The following is a 13,524-nucleotide window of genomic DNA, read 5'->3' as shown; positions in this document are numbered from 1 at the left end:
TCTAAGAGGAATTAATGTCTAAAATTACTCTCCTTGGCCATTGCAAAAGAGCATCTGAGTGAATGGGTATGTGGATGCTGAGTTCATTCCCACATTCTGCTTACTAAGACATGGCCCATGAGGGTGAGTTTTTCCAAATAGGCCATCTTTTTCTACTTTTCACAAAAGAACAATATGAGCTAGGTAGACCTTTGTTTATTATAAACTAAGAAACAGATCCTACAAGCCTAGAAGATTCTATGAACCATGATGCTAATCCAAAAAGGAAAACAATATATGTCAATAACTCTTTCAAGGACATAAAGAATCCAGGGGTGAGACTACTTTCTGGTTCCATCCTAAAGACCAGAAAAGTAATAAGACAGGCATGCTGAGTGCAGAATTTGTGAAGGTGCTGCAGAACTATGTTGAGCTTCCGTTATTGGTTCTGGGCTTCCTCTTGCCCAGTGAATGAGAAGCCATGACCAGAGGTCATTAAACAATAACTGGAGCACATTTTTATTTGCATGGCATTATAAATTCATAGAATGCTTTATTTTAGTGTATCAAACCAATGAAAAACTAATGAATGTTAAAATATATAAGCACACATGTTATTTTCTGATTTTTTTATGTTAATAGAAATTCTAATGGGTGTGAGGTGATAGCTCATTGTGGTTTTGCTCAGCATTTTCTTAATGATTAACAATATTGAGCATCTTCTTATATACTTTTGGCCATATGTATATCATTTTTGGAGAAATCTCTATTCAAGTTCTTTTCCCATTATTTAATTGCTTTTTTTTTTTTTTTTGCTGTTATGAGTTACTGGAGTTTTTCATCTAATCTGGGTATTAACTACTTATTAGATATATGAGTGTCAAGAAGATATTGTACACCCATGTTCATAACAGCATTATTCACAAAAACCAAGAGGCGGAAACAACCCAAGTGCCCATCAATAGATAAATGGATAAAAGGTGGTATATATGAGATACCATTCAGGCTACAGCATGAATGAACCTTGAGGATCTTGTGCTAAGTGAAGTAAGTCCATCACAAAAGAAATGAATTTGTATGATTCCACTGATATGAGGGATCTAAAATTGTCCCCTTCATAGAAATAGAATGTAGAATGGTTGTTGCGGGGGTGTGGGAGAAGGAAGAAATGGAGATTACTGTACACTTAAGAATGGTTAATGAGGCAAATTTTATATGTTCTTTACCACAATTAAAAGTTTTAAAAACATATAAATAATAGAATGTTGAACAACTGTTTGCATTTAGTCAAGACCAGTGCTTAGATGTTTCAGAGAGGGGGACTCCACCATATTGTGACAGAGTGAGCACTGTGTGTGACCAACTCTTAATCAGAGGCCTCCTATTTGCTCTCCTACTAATAAAATACAGAGAAGACTTCAGGGCATAAATCTTACTAGATGAATACTTATTCTTCAGACCATTTTCCCAAGTGTAGAATGTGACCCTCTAAAGAAGGATTTAAAGAGCAAGTAGAGGCCAGGGGTCCTGGGAAAACTATCACCTTATTTCCTCACTTCCCCTGGTCCCAGCCTCCCTGAGAGATGCACTAGGACACAGCACATGTGGTGGGTGTAGCTTGGACGCATGCTCAGAGCCTGTGAGAATCCCCACTCTGCCATTTCTAGCAGTATGACTTTGGGTGTATTCACTTTGCTTAGCCTCATTTTCATTACCTGTAAAATGGGGATAGGTTCTCAATATTGAAGTAAGATGAGGTATGGGAAGCTCTAATTTAGACTAAAAAGAGTAATGTGGAAAATAAGAAATTACTGGCCAGAATTGACAGCTTTCTGATGTATACTTGCATGAACATGAGATGACAAGTGTCCACAAATACAGCAGTATGATGTGAATTAGAAATCTATTTTCAGGGGCATGGCTTTCAACTATGCCTTAAAACTTGGAAGCCATCCACAATAGTGCTATCTCAAAAGGAAACTTGACAAATAAGAACTCTCATGACTGAGATTATAATGAAGAAGAAATGTGAAATTATAAATTCCAAATGAGATTATTACTTTTCCTGATTTGGTCATTTTTGTCATGTAGATGTAGCAGGCATCAGGATGCAAAACTGTCTTGTGGGTGTGATTTGGGAAAACTGGTCCAAAGTGCATTTTGACATGAGAGAATGTCATATTCTAGATGCTATTAGTAACTCTTTTGAAATCTCAGTATGTAACTGTACATGCCCTTCAGACTGGAGTCAAACAGTTTGTGTTTCTGTAGAGTTTTATTTATTTGATGGGAAAAAGGTATAAAAACTGGATTACTTTGTGGGGTGAAATGGATTCTAGGTGGATGGGGGTGGATAATCAATTAAGTGCTTATATTGATTATGAAAGTGTCAGTCAACGAGGTTATTGGTAGAAAGAACAGAGTTCATTGTTGCATGTCACAGAAATTTTTTTAAATGAACTTTTAGCATAGATCTTTAAGCATGATTCCCAGCAGAATAATGATGAAATACTGTAGTTCATTTGGCTTGCTCCGGCAGAGGATCTCTATCCAAAGTTGATAGGAAATAACATGTTTGAGATTTGGGGCATTCCCTCAGTCCATATTAATTATTTTATGATGATCAGCAGGCCAGTTATAAAATAAAAACAATGGTTTCAAGCCTTTGCATAGCTGGGTTTCTTTCTTCTGGTAAAAGTACTTGGTTCTATTTCTACAGAATAAAGATCTAAATACTCTATGAAATCAATTGTTTTTGATCTTCCATTATCATTGTAATTTATTATTTTTAAAGCCTTGAGATATTTAATCAACTTTTTAAAGTGATGGATACAATCTTCCAGTACATTGGTTTATTTTGAAATTTTAGGTCTTTGCACATTATCAAATTCAAAATCATTGTTTGAATCAAAAAAACATAGATGATTAGGTAAAGCTTATTTTTTCCATTTTGTTCATTCAGTCAATATGATAGGCAGAGTAATGCCCCACCCCAAGAGGTCTGCATTCCAACCCCCAGAACCTGTGAATATGTTGTTACGTGGCAGAGGGCAAGTAAGGCTGAAGATGAAATTGAGGTTGCTAATCAGCTGACCTTGAGAAGGGGGGATTATCCTGGATTATCTAGGTGGGCCCAATGTAACCACAGGGTCCCTAATGTGGAAGAGGGAGGCCAAAGGAGAGAATTATAGAGATGACAGCATGAAAAGACTTAGTCTGATGTTGTGACTGTGAAGATGGAGAAAGAGGCCATAAACCAAGAAATGTGAGTGACCTATAGAATTTGGAAAAGGCAAGAAACAGAACCTCCCCTGGAGTCTCCAGAAATAACCCAGCCATACCAACACTTTTATTTTTGCCCAGTGAGACCCATTTTGGACTCCTGACCTCCAGAAATTTAAGATAAATTCTTGTTTTATTCCACTAAGTTCATGGTAATTTGTTATAGCAACAACAAAAAAAACTAATACAGTCAATTCATTGTTTTTGTTTTTAATCTTCATAGGTACATGACAGTTGTACATATTTATGGGATACCTGTGATATTTTGATCAAGCATGCCATGTGTAAGGATCAAATCTTGGTAATTAGGATTTTCATCACCTCAAACATTTATGATCATTTCTTTGTGTTGAGAACATTCCAAATCTACTTTTATAGTTATTTATTTTGAAATATACAAAATAAATTATTGTTAAGTATACTCACCCTATCTACTCTGGACCCAAGGAGATGGGGTTCCTTTGGGTTTCAGAAAAAACTTTGAGAGCAGGATCTGATCTCTAAGAAAAGGCTGTGGAGCCCAAAAAGAAATTTGAGGTCTCTTGGAGATGCCATGTAGTTCTATGGCCTACTGTCCTTAAAATCCTTCTCATCTCTATTCACCTTTTTAATGCTTTCAGGAATCACTTTCCTCCTTCAGGAAACTGGCATTTTCTGTAGAGAAATTTTTCTATGCAAATACTTGTCTTTACAGAAGTAAATGAAGTTAAAAATATGGAACTTTAGGTATCTAAGTAATTAGACTTGGTCTTTTGTTCTTTTGCATCTTTTAAATGAATATAAAACTGATTTTGTATCATTCAAAAGCATTTATTTTACTTTGAAGAATCAGATAAAGTATGCTCCATAGAATTTCAATCATCCCGCTTTTTTTTTACTGTGTGACCTGGAAATATGAGATAACCTCCTCTCCACCAAACAGCTCACAGGTACTCCAGTGCATAAGGAGTCCTCTGCCTCTTAGTCAAGGAAAATATTAACTTGCAGTAATGACTACATTATTGGGAAGCTCACTGAAAGAGGATCTTACGAACCATTAAATGTAGCACAATAAAGGTGAAAACTACCTTATACTCATCATGTAACAGTCAAATTTTCCCATAAGCTTTATTTTTATGATGTCCTACTATAAACATGGCTTAATGTACCTTTACTTATAATTGTGTTTGTCTAAAACTTCATCACGGTTTTTGGTTTTTTTTTTTCTTGTATTGTTTTTCCCTTTTTTTTTTTTTGCTTTCATTTTTAAAGGATAGAAATATTTTAAGAAATGTGTTCAGATAGCAGGATGTAGTAGAAAGAACACTTGCTTTGGAACCAGAAATCCACAGTGACAATATGACACCTGGCACTGACTGAGAAACCCTAGACAAGTTCATGAAATGATTTCTACCTCAATTATTTCCCCCATAAAGTGGGCACTTTGCAGGGTTATCCTAAAAACTATATGAAATATATAAATACCCATGTCCAATTGGAGAAGATATTTACTAATCATGTCTGCTAAGGGGTTATATATCAGAATATATAAAGAATTCCTACAACTCAGCAACACATCCAGTCAAAAGATGGTCAAAGAACTTGCATAAACCTTCTCCAAAAATGAAATACAGGTAGTCAAGAAAGAAGAAAAGATGCTCAACATCACTAGTCATTAGGAAATGCAAATCCAAACCACATTAGGGTGGCTACTGGGCCAGGTATGGTGGCTCACGCCTGTAATCCCAGCACTTTGGGAGGCTGAGGAGAGCGGATCACTTGAGGTCAAGAGTTCAAGACCAGCCTGGCCAAAATGGTGGAACCCCCGTCTCTACTAATAATACAAAAATTGGCGGGGTGTGGTGGCATCTGTGTGTAATCCCAGCTACTCAGGAGGCTGAGGCAGGAGAATTGCTGGAACCTGGGATGCAGAGGTTACAGTGAGCTAGAGATAGTGCCACTGCACAAAAAAAAAAAAAAAAAAAAAAAAAAAACAAAAAAAACAAGGCGGGGGGGATGTCTACTATATTAATCCATTAGTGCTGCTATAACAAAATACCACAAATAGGATAATTTATGAAGAACATATTTATTTCTTACAGTTCTGGAGGCTGGAAATTCCAACATCAAGGCACCGATACTCAGTGTCTGGTGAGTGCTCATTCTCTATGCTGCTAAGATGACCCCTTGGTGCTGCATCTTCCAGAGGGGATGAACATTGTGTCCTCACATGGCAGAAGGAGGAAGGGCAACAGGGCCTAAGTAGTTTTCTCCTACCCTTTATAAGGCACTAATCCATCCATGAAGGTGAAGCCCTCATGACTTAATCACTTTCCAAAAGGCCCCACCTCTTAATATCATCACACTGGGGATTAAGTTTTAACCTTAATTTTGGAAGGGACACATTCAAATAAGAGCAGATACTATCAGAAAAAATATATATATAAAAATAAAAACTACACACAAACCAGAAAATAAATATTGGCAAAGATGTAAGGAAATTCAAACCGTTGTGTCCTGCTAGTGGGAACATAAAATGATGCAGCCACTGTGGAACAGTATGGCAGTTTCATAAAGATTAAGTATAGAATTACCATGCAATCCAGCTTTTCCACTTCTGGTATATATCCAAAAGAATTAAAAGCAGGGTTTCAAGGAGGTATTGCACATCCATGTTCATTATAGCATTATTCACAATAGCCAAAAAGTGGAAGCAGCCCACCTGTCCATTAATGGAAGAATGAATAAACAAAATGTTGTAAATTCTTCTTTATAAAGGAAAGAAATTCTAACATACACTACAACGTGGATGAATCTTGAGGTCATTATGCTAAATGAAATAGTCACAGAAAGACAAATTCTGTATGATTCCACTCTATGAGGTATCTACAACAGTCAAATTCACAGAAACAGAAAGTAAAATGGTGGTTGCCAGGGGCTTGGGGAGGGAGAAATGGGAAGTTGTTTAATGGCTATAGAGTTTTATTTTAGGAAGATGAAAAAGTTCTGGAGATTGGTTGAATAATGATGTAAGTATACTTAACAGTACTGAACTATACATATAAAAATGGTTAAGATGGTTAATTTTGTTATGTATATTTTGTCACCATTTTTAAAAACTCATAACATGTAGGAAGTTCTGATTTAATGCTGAGTGGATGGATGGGTAGGTGAAATCTTATGGGGCAGTGAAAAGGTCATTGCATTCAGGTGACCTTGTCCTATCCTACTAATTGTGTGACTCTCAGCCTCTCAGAAACTCAGCTCTCTTCTCTTCAAAAGAGAAACAATAACACCCTCATCCTCATAGGCTTATTGTGAGGCTTGCCTTCAGTAAGCCATGTATGTGAAAGCATGACACCTGGCATAATTGAATAAGAGTCTAGGTAGTAAAATATTGTAATTATTTGGTCTACATACACGCGCATGCACGCACACACACACACACACACCCCACACAGAAAGAGAGAGAGAGAGCCTTTCACACAAGGTTACATTTTTCCATAAGTATCACATCTGCTGTCAATATCACTTAACTAATTAGGGCCCAGGGTTCTAAATCACAATTTCAGAATGGGTTATAAATACAGAGAAGTGTCTTAGTATGCTCAGTAGTTTTTAATCTTTCACAAGAGATTATGAAACAACCTTGTGTACAATGGAAAAAGACATAAATCTCTTGTTCTGCTGTAAAATTATTTATAATAGTCTTTCTTTTTTTTCTTCCTATTAGTCTTTCCCTATCTTCTGTTGAATTCTGAAATAAATGTGTCCTCCAATTTGTTGGGGGAACATAAACTCAGATTTCATCTCTGATGTCTCTGGGAAGGAAGTGGGTTTTAATTTAAAGCAAAGCTCATGTATCTAGCAATATATCTACTTTGTTTTTTTTTTTCACCTTTCTTAAAGGAAAAATAGGAAATTAAGTGTATCGTGGTAGAACAATTTGGTTGATAAGGTAACATTAAGAGGAAGTTTGGGGTTCATTTCATTTTACTCACTGACCACTGCTGATGCAAAAGAGGGTAAGTGCCGTCACTTCCTTAGGCTGCCATTTGGTTCACACAAACTGGAAATCTGGCTGCTTCTTAGATGCCTTGGGAAGAAAACCCAAGGGCGCATGATGCACTTCATCATTGATACTGAGAATGTTTCAAGTCCAGCCTGTAACTGCCAGCTTCTTTTGTTGCTTTAAATCAAATACTCAGGCATGGGAAAAACACTTAGCCTTGAAATACCTGCCTGAAGAATTGTCGGTTCTGTTTTAACAGCCAGATCACCTTTTTGGTGTGTATTCGGGAAGACTGAGTCTTTGTCTAAAGTCAATATCTGCTTTCAGAGAAAAAAAAAAGAGAGACAGAGACTCCACTGAAGGGATTTAAAAAACACAGCTCAGTTGGGTCAAAATGTTGTTTTAGAAACAGTTGCCCTTGTAACAAAATTCAAAAATACTCTTACTCAAAACACTGCATTCAAACCCATGTCCTGCTGATCTCTCATATGTAAAGTATAGATAGATAAACTCATCTCAGTTCATGTCCTTTGCAGGGACATGAATGAAGCTGGAAACCATCATTCTTAGCAAACTAACACAGGAACAGAAAATCAAACACCGCATGTTCTCACTCATAAGTGTGACTTGAACAATGAGAACACATGGACACAGGGAGGGGAACATCATACACTGGGGCCTGTCGAGGGTGGGGGTCTAGGGGAGGGATAGCATTAGGAGAAATATCTAATGTAGATGATGGGTTGATGGGTGCAGCAAACCACCATGGCATGTGTATACCTAGGTAACAAACCTGCATGTTCTGCTCATGTATCCCAGAATGTAAAGTAAAATAATAAAAAAAGAAACTCATCTCAGCTTCTGACTTGCACAAAAGAAAAGCTTCCTGTGGTTTGTCTGCATGTTCTACTTCAACAACCAAGCTGACAGCAGAAAGTGGCAACACAGGGCAGTAGCATTTTTTTAAAGAAAAGTTTGAAATTTGAAAGAAAAATAGGATAAGTGAAGCGTAAAAGCAGAGCCAAAGGAACTGAGGGAAAAGTTGCAGTATCAACTCTACTGGACCGGAGCCCTCGGTACCTTTCAAATTGCCCTTCTTGAAACAAATGCTTACACCTATGAATAAATATTTGTTTACTTGCTTTAATCTCCAATTTTGCAGCCAATAGAACCTGCCTGAGCTCTCCCCAACTCTTCCCACTTTGAAATCTTCCTCTGTGTTCTCTCCTACATCCCACCTTTCATGCCCCACTACCACTCTCCCATCCCCTACTAGTCAGATGGTCTTAGGACGACTGTAGGTCCCCAGGGCCACAGAGGCCCCTAGTTAGGTGGAGAGGGGTTATTAGCAGGTTGGGAGACCTGCAGGGATGACCGAGCAGGTGGAGAGGAGTGACCAGCTTATTATTCATTCGTTCATTTATTCAACAAATATTTATTTAGAGTCTATTTTCTGCCAGGAATTATTATAGATTCTGAAGATCCAGAAATAAAAAGATAATCAAAAATCCTTCTCTCCTGGAGCTTACACCTAGTAAGATAAAGAGTATATAGTATGTTAAATGGTCATGAGGTCATGAGTACTACAGAAAAAATTAAAGCTGGGAAGTAAGAAAAAGATTGTTACGGACTGGTTGCAATTTAGGTTAGTCAAGGGAGCTATCTTTAAAGGGTGACTTTTGAGTAAAGATCTTAAAAGAGACATGAGCCAAGAAATTATATAGCAAAGGAGTATTCCAGAAGGATGCATCAAAGCAAAAAGGTCCTGAGGTCTGACTTGTTGAAGTAGCAGCCCAAAAGACAGAATTACTAAAGGGGAGAGTTGAAGGAGACAAGGTCAAAGAGGTAGGAAGGACTGAACATGTAGGCCCTTGGCTGATTTTCTTAGTACAATGGGGAACTATTAGAGGATTCTGAGCAAATAACTATTGTGACTTGACTTATATTTTTAATAGATCTGGAATGGACACGCATTTTCATTTATGACTTGCCTATTCCCGTTAAGTTCCTCATAAAGGTAAAGGGGAAAACAACTGAGGACTAGACTACCAGGAAGGAGTTATTAGGTGGAGAGACACTCATATTGTTGTAAGATAACAAAGGCAACAGGAGTCAGTGCTATAGATGTCCTATTGCTCAAGAAAGAAACTTCAAAGAGAAATGTATTGCTCTTCCATGACCAGGTATGGAACTTCAGAATGAATGTCTGAGTATACAACATTGTAAGCAGAAATCTGAGTCTCAAGAGAAGAAAAATCTCAGTTTGAGCACCTGGCTGCCGAGCTCTGACGCATCTTAGGAGAACTTCATCATGTAAGAGCCTGGATGACATCGCTGGTGTTAAACCCTATGGATGATCTTAATCATTCTTACTTGATCTCTCTGCAGTATTGAAGACTGTTTTTCCATTCTTAAAATCCTCTTTCCTTGTCCTTCTGTGATTTTAGGAACACCTCCCTTCTCTGGTATTTCTCATTTCTCCAGCACCATTCCTTCTCTGGACCCGTTATGGCCACTCTTCTTCCTATGCTTTGTTCAGTTCTCCAGTGTACAGTTTAGCCCTATTTCCTCTCACTCTTGCTAAACTTACTCTTTCCCGTGATTTCAATTATCATAGATATTTGGACATTTACTCCACTTGAATATCCCATAGTCTTTCAAAGCCAGCATATTCCACATTTAGTCACCATATTTACCCCTTCCACTATTCCCTTCTCTTTTTATTTGTTGACTCTTACTTATCCTTCAAAATTCATATTACATTATCCAGAAACTCTTTGCTGGGGGCTCATCTCCAGCTGTTTACAGCCTGGTCTCAGACCCTATATTCCAGCTCTAACAGCTTTCACTTTGCACTTACCTCCACCATAGTATTTGTTACACTGAGAGGCAATTATTTGAGTAGGTGAAAAAATATTATATTTTAAAAACTATGTGATCGGGCTGTAGAATTTATCCGGAGTACAGAGACAACTGATTTTTCATTAAAAAAGACTTTTGTTATAAAACATAGTCAATAAAGAGATGTATTACCCTGCTTAATAAAGTAGGAGAGTACCTTTCTGAATCAGAAATTTGGGTTTAAAAAGAAAAACTAAGGAATATTCTGCTTTTCCTCAACAACTGAGGAAGAATACAGGAAAAGCCAGGAGTATGGAGTCCTGAGGAAGTAAGAAAAAAAGGAGAAGCAATTCAATTCTGAGGAATGAATCATAGCAATACAGTGACATGCCAGGACCAAGAAGAGAGCTGACCGAGAGGGGATTCCCTATGAAGATGGCTTGCAGGCTTCAGACACAGTGTTGTTTTCTCCTCTCTGCTGGAATTCCTCTCTATTGTCTCTAAAACCTTAGTAAAATTATTTCATATATGATAGTCTTGTGTTAGCTTTCCCTGGGAAGGAATGAGAAGAGGCTCTGTCCATGAATCCCATGTAGGGCAAAGGGGTGGGCAGTGCTCACCCTGGGCCAGGGCTCTGATAAAACAGGTGATTGAGGACAGGTCTTGAAACAGCTTTTGGAAGAAGATAATGTGGCTCCCCCAGTATGTTAGTCTATTTTACATTACTATAAAGGAATACCTGAGGCTGGGTAATTTATAAAGAAAAGAGGTTTAGTTTGACTTATGTTTCTACACGCTGTACAGGGAACATGGTGCTGACATCTGCTTCTGGTGAGAGCCTCACAAAGCTTCCCAATCATGGTAGAAGGCAAAGGGATAGCTGGTGTATCACATAGCAAGAGGGAGCAAGTGGCTGGGGAGGAGGCATCACATTCTTTTAAACACATGGGGAAATGATTCCCTATTTAATAAATGGTGCTGGGAAAACTGGCTAGCCATATGTAGAAAGCTGAAACTGGATCCCTTCCTTACACCTTATACAAAAATTAATTCAAGATGGATTAAAGACTTAAATGTTAGACCTAAAACCATAAAAACCCTGGAAGAAAACCTAGGCAATAGCATTCAGGACATAGGCATGGGCAAGGACTTCATGTCTAAAACACCAAAAGCAATGGCAACAAAAGCCAAAATTGACAAATGGGATCTAATTAAACTCAAGAGCTTCGGCACAGCAAAAGAAACTACCATCAGAGTGAACAGGCAACCTACAGAATGGGAGAACGTTTTTGCAACCTACTCATCTGACAAAGGGCTAATATCCAGAATCTACAATGAACTCCAACAAATTTACAAGAAAAAAATAAACAACCCCATCAAAAAGTGGGCAAAGGATATGAACAGACACTTCTCACAAGAAGACATTTATGCAGCCAAAAAACACATGAAAAAATGCTCATGATCACTGACCATCAGAGAAATGCAAATCAAAACCACAGTGAGATACCATCTCACACCAGTTAGAATGGCAATCATTAAAAAGTCAGGAAACAACAGGTGCTGGAGAGGATGTGGAGAAATAGGAACATTTTTACACTGTTGGTGGGACTGTAAACTAGTTCAACCATTGTGGAAGTCAGTGTGGCGATTCCTCAGGGATCTAGAACTAGAAATACCATTTGACCCAGCCATCCCATTACTGGGTATATACCCAAAGGATTATAAATCACGCTGCTATAAAGACACACGCACACATATGTTTATAGCGGCACTATTCACAATAGCAAAGACTTGGAACCAACCTAAATGTCCAACAACGATGGACTAGATTAAGAAAATATGGCACATATACACCATGGAATACTATGCAGCCATAAAAAATGATGAGTTCATGTCCTTTGTAGAGACATGGATGAAACTGGAAACCATCATTCTCAGCAAACTATCACAAGGACAAAAAACCAAACACCACATGTTCTCACTCATACGTGGGAATTGAACAATGAGAACACATGGACACAGGAAGGGGAACATCACACACCGGGGACTGTTGTGGTGTGGGGGGAGCGGGGAGGGATAGCATTAGGAGATATACCTCATGCTAAACGATGAGTAAATGGGTGCAGCACATCAACATGGCACATGTATACATATGCAACAAACCTGCACATTGTGCACATGTACCCTAAAACTTAAAGTATAATAATAATAATAAAATTTAAAAAAAAAAAAAAAGCTACTCCTGCTTGCTTCTGGTTGCATTTGCATGGAATGTCTTTTTCTACCCCTTTACCTTAAGTTTATGTGAGTCCTTATGTGTCAGGTGAGTCTTATGGAGGGAGCAGATAGTTGGTTTATGAATTCTTATCCATTCTTTAATTGTGTATCTTTTCAGTGGAGCATTTAGGCCATTTATATTCAATGTTAGTATCGAGATGTGAGGTACCATTCCATTCATTGTGCTATTTCTTGCCTGTATACCTTGTGTTGTTGTTGTTGTTGTTGTTGTTTGCTTGTTATTGTTGTTGTTGTATAGGTCCTGTAATATTTACGCTTTAAAGAGGCTCTGTTTTAATGTTGTTCCAGAATTTGTTTCAACATTTATAGCTCCTTTTAGCATTTCCTGTAGTGCTGGCTTGGTAGTGCCAAATTCTCTCAGCATTTGTTTGTCTGAAAAAGACTGTATCTTTCCTCCATTTATGAAGCTTAGTTTCAGTGGATACAAATACTTGGCTGATAATTATTTTGTTTAATGAGGCTGAAGATAGGGCCGAAATCCCTTCTAGTCTATAGAGTTTCTGCTGAGAAATCTGCTGTTAATCTGATAGGTTTTCCTTTATAGGTTACCTGGTCCTTTTACCTCACAGCTCTTAAGATTCTTTTCCTCATCCTAACTTTAGATAACCTGATGACAATGTGCCTAGGCAATGATTTTTTGCAGTGTATTTCCCAGGTGTTCTCTGAACTTGTATTTGGATGTTTAGGTCTCTAGCAAGGCTAGGAAGTTTTCCTTGATTATTCCCCAAAATATGTTTTCCAAACTTAGATTTCTCTTCTTCCTCAAGAAGGCTGATAATTCTTAGTTTGGTTGTTTAACATAATCCCAGATTTCTTGCAGGCTTTGCTTGTATTTTCTTATTCTTTTTTCTTTGTCTTTGTTGGTTTGGGTTAATTTGAACACCTCGTCTTCGAGCTCTGAAGTTCTTTCTTTTGCTTGTTGGAATCTATTGCTGAGACTTTCCAGAGCATTTTGCATTTCTATAAGTGCATCCATTTTTTTCCTGAAGTTTTGATTGTTTGTTATTTATGCTATCTATTTAATTGAAACTTTCTCCCCTCATTTTTTCTATCATTTTTTTTCACTTCCTTAAATTGGGCTTTGCCTTTTCTGGTACCTCCTTGATTAGCTTAATAACTAACCTTCTGAATTC

The sequence above is a fragment of the Pan troglodytes genome, chromosome 3 (genome assembly GCF_028858775.2).
Source record: "Pan troglodytes isolate AG18354 chromosome 3, NHGRI_mPanTro3-v2.0_pri, whole genome shotgun sequence".
Taxonomy (NCBI): Eukaryota; Metazoa; Chordata; class Mammalia; order Primates; family Hominidae; genus Pan; species Pan troglodytes.
This window is presented reverse-complemented; position numbering follows the sequence as displayed.